Source organism: Lissotriton helveticus, chromosome 5_1 (assembly GCF_964261635.1).
Source record: "Lissotriton helveticus chromosome 5_1, aLisHel1.1, whole genome shotgun sequence".
Taxonomy (NCBI): Eukaryota; Metazoa; Chordata; class Amphibia; order Caudata; family Salamandridae; genus Lissotriton; species Lissotriton helveticus.
The window spans coordinates 1,797,959,650-1,797,978,673 of record NC_136065.1 but is presented as its reverse complement, the minus strand read 5'-3'; the positions used below and the strand labels follow the sequence as shown (position 1 = coordinate 1,797,978,673).

General features: G+C 48.5%; 1 protein-coding gene across 1 annotated transcript in view; it reads right to left on the bottom strand.

Annotated features, from left to right (window-relative positions):
- Window positions 1–2,547: 2,547 nt before the first annotated feature.
- PSMD11 (proteasome 26S subunit, non-ATPase 11) overlaps window positions 2,548–19,024 on the bottom strand; it is a 473,607-nt gene continuing 457,130 nt past the window's right edge. The window contains exon 14 of the mRNA XM_078645110.1: window positions 2,548–4,269. The gene's annotated coding sequence lies outside the window, so the exon portion shown is untranslated. The remainder of the gene's footprint in view (window positions 4,270–19,024) is intronic.

Genomic DNA, 19,024 nt, shown 5'->3' with positions numbered 1-19,024 from the left:
CCGCTGCTGCAAGTTGTCAATTACAGAGAAAGTCCACAAAAAGAGAGGAAGGTACACTCTAAGTAAGGTCAGTCGGGAAGCGAGCGTTATCCAAAAATCTTCTCTTTATTAGTGTAGTTTGGTTAAAACCAGCACACAGCCAACGCGTTTCGTTCCCTAGTGCCACAGGAACTTCGTCAGGGCTTCTTTGTAGAGTATCAGGACGTGTGTAGTTCGAAGACAACACTGATGGTCGTCAGTGTGCAACGTCGCAAAGCCGGAAAATCACCAGGGAACGAAACGTGTTGGCTGTGTGCCGGGTTTAACCAAACTACACTAACAAAGAGAAGATTTTTGGATAACACTCGCTTCCCGACTGACCTTACTTAGAGTGAACCTTCCTCTCTTTTTTTGTGTCCTTGAAGATATCAGCATGTCTCATCATACCTTTGAGCATAGGGAGGGTCTAACTAGACCTGTGTGTACTACTCAAAGTTTCAAACAAGAAATCTAGTGATTCTTTGTGTAGCTGTATGCCACAATATTGTGCAGCTCTAGCAAGTAGTTCTAAATAACCTACGTTGTCGAAAGGAGGGGGAAGGCTTTGCAGGCTAAAGGTCTGGGTCATTATCTGTAGGTGGATCGATAGTGTAGTCTTTCCAAGGATCTACAGGTAATTTAATATCCCCATCATCATTATCAGGCTGTGAGGGTGGAGAATTTTGTTGTGGGATAGGTAATAGTTCTAATGTTGGAGAAGGTCTCGACAATGACGCTGAACATAATGTGATTCTGGGCAAATCACTTTATCTCCCTGTGCCTAACAAAAATGAATGTGTCCTCATGTAATGCAACTGGTGTGCTATGTAAAGCACTCCAATACCTGAATTGTGTCAAGTTCGCACTATATAAAACTCAGTAAAAAAAAAAAGGTGGGGCAGGTGTAGGGGAACATGGTGGAAGAGGAGGAGAAGGGTTAGTACCGACCTTCGCTAAGGGAATTTTATATTGTATGTCCTCTGGCTCTGGTTTGCACTTGTGAGGCAATTTGGTAAGATGTCCTGTATCAAAATTAATGTAAAGTTCCTTTTGTTTAGGATCCAATTTGGAAGGCGGGAAGTTGAAAATTGGATCCTTCGGCTTGGAAGGAGCATCTTTTGTTTTCGGCATCGACCACTTCGGTACCAGGATGGAATGGCCTTTCGTTGCAGAAGGTTTCGGCTCCGAAGCTGGCTTCAATTTCCGCGGAGGCTTCCAGTTCCGATGCAGTTTATAACTTTGTGCTAGAAGGCTTTGGCTACGTGGTGGCTTTGGCCGACTTGATCCCGAGCGGAAGGCTTAGCGATGTGTTTTGGTGCCGAGCCGCGAAGCGGGGCATCAGAAACGTCATCTCTGTGCAGACCTTGGCCTGGAGACAGAGGTGGCACCGAAGCCTCATGCTTAGTTTGGGTTGGATTTCGGGGGAAGGGGTGTTCGGTACTCAAGGGACCTTGACCTTGGGGTATGTCCACTTCCATCTCAGAGTCAGATTCCGGCACAGATAAGGCCTGCTCTTCTTGTTCCTTCTCGGCCCGTTGTGCATCAAAGTCTTCTTGCTCGGACCTTTCACCGAAGATGTCCTGCGTGTATTCGCAGGACTGGCTTTGCATTTCACGACATCGAGCCCGACAATCGCAGAGAATTTTCTTGGATTGAAACGAACTACACGCGTCACAGTCCTGTTCATTGTGCTCAGGAGATGAGCACAAGTTGCACACTGTGTGCGAGTCAGTGCGCGGATTCTTTGTGTGGCACCGAGGACATAATTTTTAAATGGAGTCCATTCCATCGACTGCGAGGTGGACCAACGCAGTTAGGCCCGATGGCCTTCCATGAGTCTTCCGATCGAAACTGATATTTTCTTCTACGACACAATATGCAGAGTAGTGGGATACATGTACGAGGGGAACCCGAAGAACGGTTTGGAACCAGAGCAGAGAAATACACATCCGAACCCGATGGCGAAAAAAACAATCTAACAATGGAATCGATGCCCATGCGCACTATCACCGAAAGGAGGGGTCACCCTACCTTGTGACTAGGAAAGACTTCTTCGAAAAAAAACAATTTGCAAACATCCGGACCCAACACTAGATGGAAGGAGTATGCAAAGTACGTGATCTACAGCTCACATGCCTCAAACACAGACATACACATATAAGACTTATTAATGGAGGGCCATTTGGTTTAGGATATAAAATATATAAACGTATTAGCTATGCTTCTCAACTGAGGCACAGCTGGCAAATTGGAATGATTTTAAAATACTATTTTTTTGAGAGAGGAGAATTTCTCTCTGCAAAAGCAATCCAGAATCCAGCTCTTGGGCAAAAGTATTCCATACCAAGTAATATCAGTGAAGAATTGCATAATGGAGAACACAGGGCTATGAATAGATGGAAACAGCATTAATTAAACCACTGTAAGTTAATGAAATTATCTCATGTGCTTCCCATATTCAAAAAACAAACCAGAGGCAGGCAGAACATGCTGTATTCGGACCACCAAGCCAGAATAAAGACAGAACACTGAAAAAAAAATATTTTATTGGAACTCATCTGAACATCAGATATACCTGGTGTTGGTTAGCAAGAACCGTTTGTACATTTGATACTGATGGTGCCAAAAACCAGAACAGGACTGAATGGGACTGGGATAAAAAAAAAAATACCCGATAAATTAAATTTAAAAAAAATGAAAAGAAACAAATCGCTTGCCTAAGAAATTCAAAGAGACTGCAAAACATCTTTTGGTACAACAGAATCTGTTTTACAAAATATAAATTTATTAAGAAAACAGTGGAGGAAGAAGAGAAGAAAGAGCAAGGAGGAAATGTCAAAGGGATGGACGCAGAAGCTTACACTGCCCAAAAGGGGAATAAAACTGCTGAAAATTTCAGCAAACAAAAAAATGAAACATGCCAATATCAACACTCCCAACACTGTTGGTTCTCGACAGAGGCACATATGCCGAGGACCCATCACACAGATTCTTAAGAATTAACTGTGCTCCACAAGTTTTATAAGCAATCAGTGCAGGGATTTCCAAAGCAGACATCCTGTGTTCAGAATATGCTCAGAGTTTGCCAGAATCATCAGGGTGGAGATCGGTTGCTTTGACAATATTGAGCATAATGTGTATCTTTCATCTTTTTGAATGCTGGTTGAAGGAGAGAAGTACAGAAATAAAATACATGCAGTGCAGTCCTCCTTCACACAGCTGACTTGTTCCCTTTCGTAACTCAGCTTCAAGAAACTGGCCTCAGAATTTAAGGGTGGTGTTGACACAGGTCCTCCCCCCTGACCCACCCCCCACCCCTCTCATATCGCTGTGGTAAGTCAATCAAGGCATTATATTACAGTAACTCATGCCAGAGACGGTAGAAACTCTTGCTTGACCATAGGTATAGAGGCATCACAGGTGTTTGGGGGTTCATGTAATTGATGGCATTCAATACATACAAGTTTTGTTTTCGTTTTAAACCAGTACAAACATAATTTAACCTGTACCCTCCTGTGCATGTGTATATACTGGGAAAGTGGCAAGGAAGGAGGGACTCTGTTAATCAAAGTATTTACTTCTTGAGAGATACACTAGAGCTAGGTTTGGGGGGATGCGGCGGTGGGATGCCTCCTATTGTGCCCAAGGGTTTTTCCAAGTCAGCACCTTAGTGTGACTATCAGAGTGGAGTTGTGGGGACAATCCAAGACAAAAGCACGCCACCTACTAATAGAAAATCAGCAGCATATGTGCATCTTCTATCTGTTCCCCAGAAGACCAAATACTGGAGCCAAACTGCAAAGAATGAAAAGGATCATTGCCTTGCAAGGGAGTATATAAGAGCATCTTCCGTTCACACTGTACAAGAGTGAAAATACTCAAGGTTTTCTGCTGTTTAAAAGGCAGAGCCAGCATGTAATCTTGGTCATCCTTTGGGAAGAGAACTTGTATTTGGGTTGTGTAAGTCTTTCCTTTATTCACAACATACTGAACATTGTTTTAAATAATTCAAAATCTACCTTTTCTTCCCTCCCTCACCCTTCCAATATCAAATTGGACCATGAAAAGGTACACAGGGACTGGGACTCGTAGCATCGTATGGAATATAAAGATGCACCTGATGAGGAGTTTTAAAAACTTTCAGAGTGAAAGTAGAACAAAGAAAAATATTAAGTCAGCTAGCTTTTCCCCCCCAAAGGCTTCACTCTTCGGCCACACACACTATCCAAACGTCATCTTCCACATTCAGTTCTAGAGGGAAAAAAAAGAGGTAAGAGTTAGAACAGAATGCCAAGAAATTTACTCGGAGGTAATGCAACACATGGTATCACTTTAAGCAACTAAACCAAAACTTAAGAATACTATGACTTGGATTGTACAGACTAAGTGTAGCAGTGGTTGTTGCAAAGATAATTACTTTAAGATAATACTTAAAGGTGATGTTACACTAAGCCCTAACAAACTCTATTCTGCAGATTAAAAGGGTATCACAGTCTTACTCCAAATGTTACTAGGGACACTAATAAACCTATTTTAATAGTAGGTTTCTTAATTATCACCTCCAATAGCACAACAGTCTTTAGCCTTAGATTTAAAAGACCATAGCAATGGTTCAGTATTTCAGATCCACATTATTGTAGTTACCACTTGCCCTCTTCATATCAAATAGTGTTTCAATTCTGCATACAAACTAAGACAAGCACATGCAAGTTGGGAGGTTTGGGGATGACCAGCATAGTTCTGAGACAGCACAGTACACGCTATCACAACAACCTCACCATTGCCTACAGCTATATTCTTATGGTACACTCCATCCTCAATGATGAGAGAATTACCTATCTATGGGTGGTGGGGAGATGTGATAGAAACATGACAACTTAAAATTACCAAACCTAGAATCAACTTGGGTACAAGAACCCACAGTGATTAATGAATCCATGCACAGATTTAGATCGGGTTGTAAGTCAATGCACATGATCACTTACAATAACAGATGGATACCTTTCAACTTTAGAAAGCTGGAAGGACAGCATAAAAGGAGACATTCTAGAACCTCTTAAGTAGCTCATAAACAGAATACATTATAGGGAGTAATGAAAATGTAATTGAACCAAATAGATCTTAAAACAGGAAACACTTGTTTTAAAAGGAAACTAGGTGTGTTCTTTACAAGTTTTTTAGAAGGCCAGCATTAGGCAAAGCATTGTCAACCACCTCCCAAAAATAGTTTTTGAAGTTAATTTGGGGATTGGCATATGCCATCTTGCATACATGAAGCTGGATGATCAGTATGCATAATGAAGGCAATAATACCCATGGCAAATTAATCAAATTAATCAGTTACTTACCTTAGGTAACCATCTTGTTGGTGGATTCTCTAATTGCAGATTCCACACGTTCTGAATATTCCCCAGGCATCAGACTGGATGTGGAAATCTCTAGAGCAGTACGCCTGTGCACAAGTGTGTGGTGCTGTGAAGCTCTGTGCTGACCTCATTCAACTCAGTTACGAGTGGAGCTGCATTGAAGCACCATCCATTTGCACTGACGTCAACTGCTTTCTGTGCCCTGCAATGCAGGCCCATCAGCAGATGAGAATGAATAGTGTGCAAATCTCTAGACTTGGGACCTTTTTAGAAGGAAAAAGAGCCCATTACAAAGAATGATGAGTTTCAGTGAGTAATCTGCGGTTAGAGTATCTACCAGAAAGACAGTTATCGAAGGTAAGTAACAAATAGTTTCTTACCTGTCGGTGTAGTTGTTAGAAATGGGATCCCTGGCTGGCCAGGGCTTGCGCCAAAGTCAGTCAGAGACCACCACTTCCACGTCAGGGCAAGGGAGTTACACGCCAAGATAACCCCTGCTCACCCCCTTGGTTACGTAGCACGAGCAGTAAGGCTAAACTCGGAGGCAATGTGAGTTAAGTGTTTGCGCACGCACCCCAGCAACAACGCCCAAGGCCCACCACAAAGGAAACTCCACACAAGGTTGTATATAAAAATAGCGTTTGTATACCACCAAAACACATTAGATAAAAACACACACTTTACAATGTGCCAACGGGCAGAATTTACAGGGGATATGTACAAGACAGGGCCACCTGGACCACTGTCAGGAATCAGCACTTTTAGAACTTAGCACTTGGTAGAACTAGTACTTCGAACATAGAATATAAATCACTGTAGCACAGAATAGAACATAAAGCACACAACCAGTAATCACTGGTAACAGGTCAGAACCACCTACGCAACACTAACCACCTTAGGAAAATATCACGCAGGGAAGTAGGACCTCACTAGCACCACCTGTACTAGCAAGAAAAACCACCTAAGTATCACGACACCTGTAGGGGTATAAGCACATAACACATGATGCATAACATACATTCAGAGGTGTAAGGTCTAAGGCACATGATGCATAAACCACACATGCAGAGGTGCAGGGAAGGAAAACACATGATGCCTAAGAACATTCAGAGGTGTATCAAAGAACACAATTGCGTAAAAGTCACATTAGTCACCACCTGTGACTGTCCCTAGGCCAACTGGCCTTGTTGGGGCTAGGACGCCCTGTGTCCCAATGTCAGGGGCCTAAACGTAGCAGCTGCCCACGAAGTGGTTGGCAGCTGTGAAGACAAGGATGGGCCAACGTTGGAGCCTCGTGGGCTCAAGAACACTGATTGCCACCTAGAGCCTCTCTTGGCTCTAAACACAAAGGTGCGGCTGCCACTGAGCCTCTCGGGGCTCTGCAAGAACTGCCCCCGTGACGTTGGAGCCTCTCGTCGGCTCTAAAAAAGGAGGCCCCGTGGGAGCCTCGCAGGCTCAATACAGAATTGCTGCGTCGTTGGAGCCCCTCTTGGACTCAAGAGAACCAATGCCCACGGCGTAGGAGTCGCCCACTCGGGACTCTGAACCCGCAATTGCCCGTGAGCCTCCAAATAAACAAAAATGCAGCCACGAGCCTCTCTAGGCTCCTCACAATGCACTGCCCCCGAGCCTCTCGGGGGCTCTTGACAACAGGGTGCCCTCGAATGCAGGGGCAGCCCGCTACCACGTGGGGCCGCCCGGGGGAACTCTAGGCAACAACCCCGAGCTCCCACCTTACCGGGCTCCTGTCTCAGGCGGCTGCTTCTCTGCTCCCGGGACACAGGAGAGCTCCCGCACCTCGGGGCTCTCCTTCTCAGTCGTCGGGGACCGGCTTCCTCCTTCGTCTGTGGGCAGCGCGGGGCTCTCCTTAAGGCACCGGAGCCCCGCCTGCACCTGCAGCCACTCTGCTTCTCGCGCCGCGGCTATTCCTGCAGGCCGCGCTGGGATTGGCCAGCGAGCTGCTTCCTGCTTGGCGTGATTCCGGGTTGTCGCAGGCAGCATGGCGGCCCGGCGGGGGCTGCACACACTCCTGGGCTGCGGCGGCGAAGTCGAGGTGGGCACTCGCTTGGGGCAGCAAACCAGTGGGGCAATGCCGGGTGGGCACAGGCTGGGAAAGTGCGGCAATGAGCGGGGTGGTACCCGTGCCGCTCTGCTCCGCCACGCAGCCAAATGCCGGGTTGGCACCGGCTTTTGCAAACAAAGCGCTCCCAAGCGCTGTAAGTGGCAAATAAAGCGCTCCCAAGCGCTTTAGGACAATTAACAGCGCTCCCAGGTGCCAGAGGTAAAAGCCAAGCGCTTCCAGGCGCTATAGGGAAAGTCCAGCAACAAAGGGGGGGGGGGGGGGGGGGGAAGCTGGGCCAGGGGCCAGCTCACTGGGCCCTCCAGGCAGGAAGGCAGTCCCAAGTGGCAGTTCCTCCTGGCGCCAGCAGCAGCAGCCCCCCTCAGTAAGATCAGGAACGAACAGTTTGTGTGGGGACACAGCCCCATTTTTATACAGGTAATCCTTTGTTCTGGCACAGGGTGAAGGGGCAAACCAGTCGCAGCTGGTTTTGGAGCACCCTTGATGTGCTCAACCACCCTTTTCATTCACTAGGCAGGCTAGGGTCATTAGACGCACCCCAGGGGGCGGAGCCAGCATTGTGTGGGGAAAGCCCAGCCCTATTCAGGACCCAGGTGCAGCCCCTCCCTCACATCAGCATGCTAATCTCTCCATTCACCACCGGGGCAGACCCACAGACTCTTGGAGCCAGGCTCCCCAGCCAGCTTCTGCCACTCACACGCCAGCACCCTCACAGCACACGCACAGCCATGTCTAGAAGCGGCACTTCCACACTAGACACATACACGCCGCATACATCATCTCGCAGCATTCAGTCACACGAGTCCGCACATACCAGACTCGAGCCTGTACACCCCACGCATCAGGAACTACCAGGGACACATACATTCCCCATGCATTCCAATGGGAGGGCAGGCCTATCTCACCACGTGCACTCAGAGTGCGCACGCACTTTTCACTGGGACACAGTGAAAGTGCGCAGAACCCAAAAATCACCATCACCAGGTCACCATTACAAGCAAAAAGTTTAGGGGTGAACCTGCCAGAAGGGCCAAGTCCAACAGTAGTTTTGCAGCTTGAAGATCTTTCTGGATTCAATATGCTGTGCATTATTCCACGGTCTAGTGATTGGGTCCGGAATCGTAGTCTTGTCTTTCTTTTTTGTAGCCCAGGTGGGCGTCGACGTCCCACCTTTGGTGTACTTCCTGTGACGAGCACGCTTCCTGCGGAAGCTCCCACCTTTGGGTGCCATCTTCGGATTCTTTTTTTCTTGGATTGTTCTGTGTGAATCCTTTGGCAATTGTTTCTGTATTAAGTAATTTTTCCCCGCTGGTCTGTCAAGGTGTCTGTTTTCTGTTTTGTCCTTGTATTCTCCAGCCTCATCTTTCTGGCGGAGGTGAGTGGGTTCACTAGTGAATCCAGAAAGATCTTCAAGCTGCAGAACTACACCGACAGGTAAGAAACTATTCGTTTTGCAGCGTGAATCTTTCTGGATTCACTATGCTGTGCATAGACTTTGTAGCGGTTTGTTATTGTTGTGGCGGCTGGGTGGAAGATGAGCGTTGGTTGTTGAATATATGTTGAAGCACCTTTTGTCCTACATGTGCTTCCTTGTTCATCTGTATATCCTCGCAGTAGTGCTTAGTGAATGTCTGCACTGAAGTCCATGTTGCCGTCAGGCATATGTCTTGAATGGGTGTGTTAGCCAGGAAGGTTATTGTTGCGCCCTTCTTCCTAGTAGAGTGGGCTCGTGTCCCCTCTGCTAGCTCTTGGCCTGCCTGTTTGTGGCATAGTTGTATAGTCCGTGCGATCCATCGTGCGATGGTTACCTTTGTGACTGGTCTACCCAGGAAACTGCTTGCGAAGGACACAAAAAACAGCTTTGTTTTCCTGTGCTCCTTGGTCCTTTCTATGTAGTGCATTACTGCCCTTCTAGCGTCCAGAGTGTGCAGTACCCTCTCTGCGCTTGTGGTTGGCTTCTGAAAGAAGCTTGGTATTTGTATTGTTTGGTTGATGTGGAACCTTGACACCACCTTTGGCATAAAGTGTGCGTCAGTCCTCATCACCACCCTATCATTGTGTATTTGGATGTAGGTTTCTTGTAGTGTTAGTGCCTGTAGTTCGCTCACCCTGCGCAGCGAGGTGATTGCCACCAAGAAGGCTGTTTTCATAGTCCGCATTTGTAGTGATGCCCTATGAATCGGCTCAAAAGGCGCTTTCATGAGCTCTGTTAGCACTAAGTTGAGGTTCCATGCCGGCGGTGGTATCCTTTTTGGAGGTGCGATCCTCTTCGCCCCTTCCAGGAATCTCTTGACTATCTGATGTAAAGAGGCTCTTCCCCGTTTCTCCTCTTGTGTATGCCACTATCGCCGAGGAGGAGCTTAAGTTTTCCTTCAGCAGGTGTGTGAGATATCTTAACACCGTTGATTCTTTTGTCATCTTTTTGTGTAGCTTTTTCTTGTAGCACCATAGTGTGAATCTCTTCCATTTTGCCACATAGCACCGTTGTGTGATAGGTCTTCTTGCCTCTCGTAGTACCCGCAGGGTGCTCTCAGGTAACTTAAGGTGTCCAAAGTATGTCCTCAGGAGCCACGCTGCTAAGCTGAGGCTCTCTGGCTCTGGATGTAGGACATCTCTGCCTTACATGGAGAGTAAGTCCTTCCTTTTCCCGAACTTGTGTGGTGCACCCTGTGCCATTTCCATTATCTGCGAGTACCAGGTCTGCCTGGCCCACTGTGGTGCCATCAGGATTAGGGTCATGCTGCTGGTTCTGCACTTGTTGAGTACTCTGTGTATCAGTGGTATCGGGGAGAAAGGGTAGGCAAATGTCTTCGACCAGTTTATCCATAGGGCATTCCCCAGGGATCCTTCCCCTAGTTGCCTGGATGTAAAGCTTTGGCATTTTGCATTCTGGTGTGTTGCAAACAGGTCTATTGTCGGTGTTCCCCACCTTCTGAACAGCTTTTGCGTTTCCTGTGCTTTGAGCTCCCACTCGCGGGATGCCGATGTCTGCCTGCTGAGCCAGTCTGCTTCCACATTGTCCTTCCCTGGTAGGTGTATGGATAGCAGGTCTATTTTTAGTAGTATGGCCCATCTCCATATCTCCTGAGCTAGGTTTGACAGCGGTGCTGATTGTGTTCCTCCCTGCTTGTTGATGTAGAACATCGTTATCGTGTTGTCTGTCTGGATCAACACTCTCTGGCCATACAATTTCGTTTGGAAGGCCTTCAGGGCGAGGAACACTGTCTTTAGTTCCAGGTAGTTGATGTGTCTGACCCCATCCGCTGGAGTCCACAGGCCCCGTTCGGCCTCCGTGACGTAGTACCCCTTTTTGTGCCCCTGAACTGTAAGGCCCCCATGGATCTTGCAGTTTCGTTCTTTTTGAGTTGGGTGAGTTTGTCATCCGCCGGCACCCCAAACAGTGTCTCCCCATTGAACGGGGTGCCTAGGATGTTGTTCTGCACCTCCGGTTTGAAGCCTGAGATCCTGAGCCAGGCCTGTCTCCTCTCCGTTATTCCCAACATCATCAGCCTGCTGGACGTGTCCGCACCATTCAAAGCTGTCTTGAGGCAAGAGTTTGCCACATTTTTCCCCTCTTCCCCGAGGTGTGCAGTCCTCTGTTGGTACTCATCTGGGAGAGGTTTGAGCAGCTGTCCAATTTCATCCAGAATCTGGTACTGGTGCCTGTTCAGCAGGGCGTTAGAGTTCACCATGCGCCAGTGCACTGCAGCATTTCTCTCTATCTTCCTCCCTGTTAGGTCCATCCTCCTGCTTTCCTGGTCTTGTGGTGGCCCTGTTGTTGGCACACTTGCCCTTTTTCTGGCGGTCGCTGCAATAATGGAGTCCGCCGTCACAGATGCTCTGATGTAGGGAGGATCTTTAGAGGAGTGTTTGTACTTCTTTTCTGTCCTCGTCACTGACCTAGAAGTAGCCGGTTCTTTGAACGCCTCTTTTCCCTGGGCCATGACACTGTCCATCATGGGTAGGTACTGGCTCCTAGTTTGTGTGGGGAGCAGGGTCTCCAAGAGGAAGTCTGCCTTCGGCTTCTCCTCATCCAGCTTAACTCCAAAAGCTGCCGCCGCATTTTTGATGGCGATATTGTAGGCCCCAATGTCGTCTGGCGGTGAAGGCCTCAAAGGGTACGTGTCTACGCCCTCTTCTGGATTTTCGGCGTCGAGGTCCTGCCACTCCAGGTCCTGTGTCCCCGAGGATATTGAGCCGAAGATCGACTGTTGATAGTCGTCACCCTCCTCCTCGTAGTAGGAGGCTTCTTCCTCTGTTTGGTCAGGTTCTCAGGACTTTTCGGTGGCTGTTCGGCCTCGAAGTCGTCCTCCTCTTCCACTTCGACAGAATCGCGAAGCTCCTTATTTTTTCATCGAAGTCCCTTTTCCTCTGCAGTATGTTATCCATCTCTGCCTCGAGCCGTCTTTTCTTCCTTTTCATTTCGGCCGCCTGTTCGGCGTCGAAGTGTTCGGCTGATCTCGACGTATACGTCGACGTCGAGAAGGGCTTTGGATCCTTGGTCGACGCCCAAGCGCCCTTCGGGTCCTTGTCTCTCGAAGACGAACGTTCCTTTTCGGGGACGTGCTTCGACGACCTTGGCTTTTCGCCGGTCTTCGCCACCTGGGAGTCTTTATCTAAGGATCCGCTGGGCTGTTTGTCCTTGGATGCATCTGCGGCCGTCGAGGGTTTGGGCGCCAGTGCTCCTTTCGAGGACTTCGACTTAGTTTTTCGAGGGTCTTGCTCAGACCTTCGGGGGTCTTTCGTGGGGTTAGGGGTCGTCAACTCTCCTACCTCCTTTGAAGTCTTCTTGTCGGTCTCTACGACCGTGTAGCCGTCGTCTTCTCCGGCGACGTAGTCCTCCTGGTCGCTCGAGAGCCCCAGGTCTCGAAGGGACGGTGGTTGGCCCTTGCCCTGCATGCTGTAATTGGCTCATCTCTGACGCTCTCTAACCCGGAGAGTCTTCGGTGTGAAGTCGAAGCAGGCGTTGCAGTCCTTGCTCTCGTGATCGACCGGTAGGCAGAGTTTGCAAACCGGGTGCTGGTCCTTCTGCGTGTACTTGTGGTGGCAGTTACGGCAGAACTTAAACGGTGTTTGTCAATTTCTCGTGCTCAGGGGGCCCTATGTGCGCGCATTCTCCTTTGTCGTCCCGGCTCGATCGTGTTGTTCCTCGTCGTCTTCTCTGTATTTTCTTTGCAAAATCGACCTTTCTGCGTCTTCTCTCCAAAACTCTGGAGCCCCTTCGGGAACAATCTAGACCCAACGGCGGAAAAAAGAATCTGAAGATGGCGCCCAAAGGTGGAGGTGGGAGCTTCCGCAGGAAGCGTGCCGACGTCGACGCCCACCAGGGCTACAAAAAAAAAGAAATAAAGAAAAGACTACGATTCCAGACCCAACCACTAGACCGCGGAATAATGCACAGCATAGTGAATCCAGAAAGATTCACGCTGCAAAACTTGTTCTTCTGATGGGGACTTCTATCCGCAGATTTCTCACCATTGGAATAGATACCATTACATAGATTTCATTGTCAATGCTGAAAAACTTCGATAGCGTCGGTGTCTCAATGCTTCTCTAGTTTTTGGGGCTGATGCGGAGTTTGACGTTGTAATGGCTCCAGTCTTTGCAACAAGCGTCGAGCTGGCTTTCGCTACCTCCCTCCTATGCTTTTGATCATCTCAAGGCCAAAACGGGTTTGCCTCTTTCAGTGTCCCTTGTCTTGGACCAGTGCAACTCCTCGGGCTCCACTCTGCCCTTTGGCATCAATGATTTCGGCATCATGGCAGTTTTTTCAAGTCAGATGTCGGCTCAACTGTTTCTAGGCTCTGTGGGGGTTACCATTAGTCCGTATTCCTCTCTCGCAACTTTACTGTGGCTCTTGCCAGTTTGACGCTCAACAATCTCTTCCCCTTGGGCCTACTTTATTTACAGTTTGTCTTTGTCATCGCTTCACAGGCCTAGAACTTTTAGGGACGCTTGCTTTATCTGTGGCAATCCCATTGCACAGTGTGCCCATTCCTGCTTTGGCATTGCCCTAATGGTTTTGGGCAGGAATGCTGTGCATGACCTGCAGTCCTCCGCACTAAGACCACAGACCTTGTGTGTGTCTGTGTGCGTTTTTGGCGGCCCTTGGGGAAGAACCTTGAGGGGGTATGCCTCATACCACGTTCGCATTCCCCGACCATGTGGTTTTCTTAAATCAGTCATCTCACCTCAGTGTTCCTTTTTGGTTTTTGGCATAATCTCTTATCTCTTTATCCGCCAATCCTCTTCCCTCAACAGTAATTTTTGGTGGAAACAAATGTTTTTACCTGCAATTTCTTCTTCCTTGACTCAGGAGCTCTCCATTAGGCATTTGTGCTGTATTAGTCACCTCTTATTTGCCAATCTTTGTAATGTATGATATATTGTACAGTTTGTACTTAGACTGTCAACATGTGCTCCTTCTTTCTGTGTTTGCAAGTGAAGCTAGGTTTTTTTTATTGGAACGATTGGCCCTAGGTGTGAGCACTTTTCAACTTAAGGAAATAACACTGAGTGCAGCTAATCTCATCACAATCGTTCAATTTGTATTTTAGTCTTCGAGAGACCTGTTTTGGAAACTACAGCCAGCAGAAACTGCTGACATTGCGTGTTCAGCAGTAGTCTCAGCAGTGATGAAAATAGAGAGGGTTCTTCCCATAGCTGGAAGATGCCCTGTGCCACCTCTGGGTGCAGTTGCCATTCATAATCTAAAGGTGCCTGCAGCTGAGTTTGTCCACAATGGCGTTTAAAGACCTTGCTGGGTGGTTCACAACTAGAGCAATCCATTGGCGGTTCAATCACTTCCAGAGTCCGAGGACCTTCTGGCACAGGACCCACAACACTAACCCACGATGCTGGTGCATTACCACATGGCAATGGTGTTGTTTGTGAAGACATGCACCAGTCTTCTTTTGATGATGGGGAGGAATGCCTACAACACTAAGCTAATCACCCGCAACACTAACAAAATGATTAGAAGTTTCAGCTGGAGACCAGAGCCTCTGAACCCAACTACTCCCAACCCAGTAATACTGAATCAGTGACCACCGTCAGTTCTGTGTATGGTGTAAAGAGAGGGACTTGCCACTGACCTAATCGGGGTCCAGCAGAAACCACTGCAAATCTTTTCCAGCCTCCTCCAAAACCAGGATTTAGTCGACAGATTTACCGGGTGTTGATCCTACTGGGATTTGAGATCCCACTGCAGTGCCACCTGGTGTGTTGGGGCAGCAGAATTCAGGACGCCAACAACCCAAGGGCATCAGAGTCATCCCATATTTAGATCAAGGACAGACATTAAGATTTAAAGCCGGAACGTCCAGAATTCTCTCCAGGAGAACGGTACAAAACTGTGCTGTATCCAGAATTTCTTTGATGAATGGGGTGGTCTGTGAAGGAGTAAGGTGTGAAGTCAACATGTGGATAGTAAACCCCAATGACTTTAGGTTAGCCATTGTCTGAAAGTAGTGGACTACTTCCTGACACAATCGTGCCTACAGCAGCCTGCCATTGAGGTAGGGGAAGATTAGTACCCCGACTTCGGAAGGTGTGCAGCCATCACAGACATCACTTTTGTGAACACCTGGGGGGCGCTACTGAGGGCAAAGGGAGTACTGCAAACTGATAATGAACCTGGTCAACAGTGAACTGTAGGAGGTTGGCTTAGTATATGGTGCACACTTACTTACGTGAAGCAACTTGCACTAATCCACACAACCCTTATGGTGATTTTAGTGGTCTTAAACCATACAAAGCTCTCCAAGTGATAGCTGTGGAGAGCAACCTTCAGGCTTAGTCAAGGAGTATTAAGCAGTTTGTGTTACCAGAACTAATCGTATAGTGTAGGTTAAACGAAAAAGAACCACACAGCAAAGTTTAAAAAAAATTGTTATATTATACACACACTCACTAACACCTTGGTATATCTCCTACACTGTGATATCAACACAATACACACAATATTTGAAATGGAAACAGGTTAGCACAAATACGCAGTGGTCTCCAGGGAGAGACCAAACCATATACTAAAGAAGCAGAATGCGAACTGCGACGAAGTCGAGACTTGAACCTAAAGACTCAGAAGAGCTCAGAACCCAAGGAACCACCCGAGGTAAACACCCATGGAGGCTGTGAACAGAATTGAAACACAGCAGCGTATTCAATGCAAATCAATAGGAAAGTCGCGGTAGCCGTTTTTAAGAAGGACCCTTCCCAGTGGACCCTGAAGAAACCCTGTGGAAGATGAAATGTTGGAGTCACCCCACCCACGTATACCCCTGGAACCAGGATACCTGCACCAGAGAAGCCGGTGCATAGGTGCAAAGTGATGTCGGAAAACGTCAGACAATGGAGAACTTCAGTAAAGATGACGCTGGCGAAGGTGAAAGTTAAGTGCAATCCAAGGATGGATTATTTAAGAGGAGTACCTGCAAACAGACAGGACAGAGTTTATACCACCCTGGAGTGACCAGGAGGCACAGAAGACCAATGACCACCGATGACGGAAGATACAAGAGTTGATGGTACCATGCTGCTGCAGCCGTGAGGACCAGGAGACACTGGAATACCAGGAGCCATTCACAAACCGTCCCACGTCGGAAATCGAGACCCAGGGGGTCGTGTCCGGCGGGAGCATCAACAAGCCTTGGCAGCAGTAACAGACATGGCAGACAAAAAAGGTACAATTTGGTGACCAGCAAGGTCCAAGGGACTCACCAAGTGCAGGAGAGTCAGAGCAGGCCCCTAGCAAGCAAGTGAGCCCACTGAATCCAAAGAAGCCCTTCAAGAGGAGGACCTCGAGCAGTTCAACAAAGATGCAGGCCCATGCTGCAGAGGATGCGGTGAGAATGAAGATCTTGGTTGCAAGAGATGCTGGAGCTCCTTGTAGCCCGATAATCCCTGGAGGACAGTCAACAAGCTTTGGCAACGGAAAGTCGACAGTGCACAGGGTGTCTGTCCCAGCAGTTCCAACGAGGGATACTGGCCTCAAACTTGCTGAGAAGATGGTGCAGGCCTCGAGGAAATTGCAGAACCACAACCTGTGTTGCTGAGCCTTTCGGAGTCCGTGGGACTTCAGGAGCAGCAGACCAGTCAGCTTTGTTGCGGTGCCTGCAGATGTAGGGTAGTGACTCCTTCACTCCAAGGTTACTTCAGGTATCTTTGATGCCCACAGGCATGAAGAAGAACCTGGATGAAGCACAAGTGCTCATTGCACCATCAGGATTCAAGCAAGCCGGGCCGACGAAGGCTGTGATGCCAGAAACCGGTCCCCGGAAGCTTGTCTCCTTCCCAGTATAAGAATTGGCTTGGTAGTTTGGTTTGCCCTGTTCCCATCATGCACTGGGACAGGAACAGACTAATTTGCATATAGCCAGGTTCTGAGCTGGGATGGTGCAATGAGCTAAAAAACAGGTGATGGATTAAAACCATGATCTCTTGACTTGGTAAGAGTATTCTGCATCATTCAGAAACTCTGTCCATCACCACCCCCTTTTTCCAAAATCGATTTTATCCACACTATGTGTGGGAGGGTATACTCAGACGTGAGTCCCTTGCTCATTGCACCATCAGGATTCAAGCAAGCCGGGCCGACGAAGGCTGTGATGCCAGAAACCGGTCCCCGGAAGCTTGTCTCCTTCCCAGTATAAGAATTGGCTTGGTAGTTTGGTTTGCCCTGTTCCCATCATGCACTGGGACAGGAACAGACTAATTTGCATATAGCCAGGTTCTGAGCTGGGATGGTGCAATGAGCTAAAAAACAGGTGATGGATTAAAACCATGATCTCTTGACTTGGTAAGAGTATTCTGCATCATTCAGAAACTCTGTCCATCACCACCCCCTTTTTCCAAAATCGAAGAACCTGGATGAAGCACAGGTGACGCAGAAGACTGGTAGGACGTCGAGACCAGGAGCAGCAGGAGTCTTCCTTGATGCATTCTCGGTTCCAGACAAAGTCCAAGGCATCCAGACGATTATAGTGGGTTCGGTTAGGAATCTTGTTCCACAAAGAATCTTAAGAGCCACAGGTAAGCCCTTCAGTACCCTAGGGAAAGTGTTGGAATGATTCAGGGAATCATTCCTGCCCTTCCCAGAGGAAGGGCAGGACGGAGGGGAGGATACTCCCATGTCCCTTGTCCAGTTTCGCACCAGCGCAGGAGCCAAAGACTTCCTGAACTGGTTCCAACTGGAGTATGCAAGGAGGGCACAAAATGTGCCCTTCAAAGCTATCTTGTGGCTCTGGCAAGCACCCCTACTCCAACCAAAAGCAGTAAGTCCTGTCTGGAAAGTGGTTACACCTCTGTGTGACAGGAAATCTAGTGTTCTGCCTTCCCCTGCTCGAGCTCAGCAGCAGGAGGGCAGAATCGTGTCTGTAGTCGGCAGAAGCATTAGCTTGCTGTTAGACCCTGGAAGGCTGGTACCAGGAATAGAGGGCGGCTCCCTAGGGAAGCCCCCCCAGTACATGGTATCCTACATCCAACACTGGAATTGGTTTTGGGCTCAGATTCTGTGTTAGGACCGGAGGCTCAGATTATGCATATTCTCTCTTCGCTTTATTCTATTACAATTTTCCAGCAGCCAGAAAATACTACACTTTCATCGTTTTCTTCCACAAACAGGGAAATAACGAGATCATAACATCGCAACAACGATCAGATTAGACTACAACTCCCAAGATCCTCTGGGGCATTGTCCATACAAGTCCTTCCATAGTGTCCATGCAAACTACATAGCTCCCTTGTCCAGGCTGTCCCTCCTCTTTCTTCGCTGCTTGCGCAGGCAGTTAAGTACCTTTTCCTTTCTGGTCTCCCTAAGCCGGTGACGGGAAGCACCGGGAAGGGGGTGTGGGGGGGAGAGGGTCCGCCACTTGGCGCGATTCCCACTTGGAGGAGCCGCGCTGGGTGAGCGAGCCGCGAGAGCCTTGTCCCCATCCCGCCTCACCTCTACGCCCTGGTTAAGGGTCTGTACTGCCCGCATTGCTTTGCAAATATTTGTTAAACGCCCCGGCGGGGGCCGTATTGCGGTTTTACCGCGTCTGACGCCTATGGGCTGATTTTTTCTCAGAGCACATTCCGAGCACGCAGGGAGGCGGAGAGAGGCCCGGTACTGAGGGAGGGCCTGGCGTGCTGAGGGTTGGTTGCTCGCCCTACTTGCTGTGTTTCTGCTGCACAAAGACTCTTGCAGTCCTATGGTCTGCCCAAATTCAATAACATAAGTTGTAGTAAAGTGCTTCTTCCTGTCACTTATTATTTTCACCACGGAGCAGGACAATGTACATGTGGAAGAGGAGTCCGAATACCTCCCCTAAGATGATGCCTTTTTTGAGGCAGTGGACACATCCATTTATAGGTGTGTCAACGAGGTAATGGGCCCGATGGAACAGCGCCTCTCAGAGAGCATTGTTCAAGAGTGCGCCAAGCTGGCGCAGGCACGTTCTGAGGCCCCTGCGCAGGTTGCCTCAGAAGCCCCTTCGCGGACCCCTAGTGCTGACCCTGCAGGGGAAGGTCCCTCACCCCCGAAGGGCTGTAGTGAGGGTGGGTCAGGGGACACGCCGGTGGT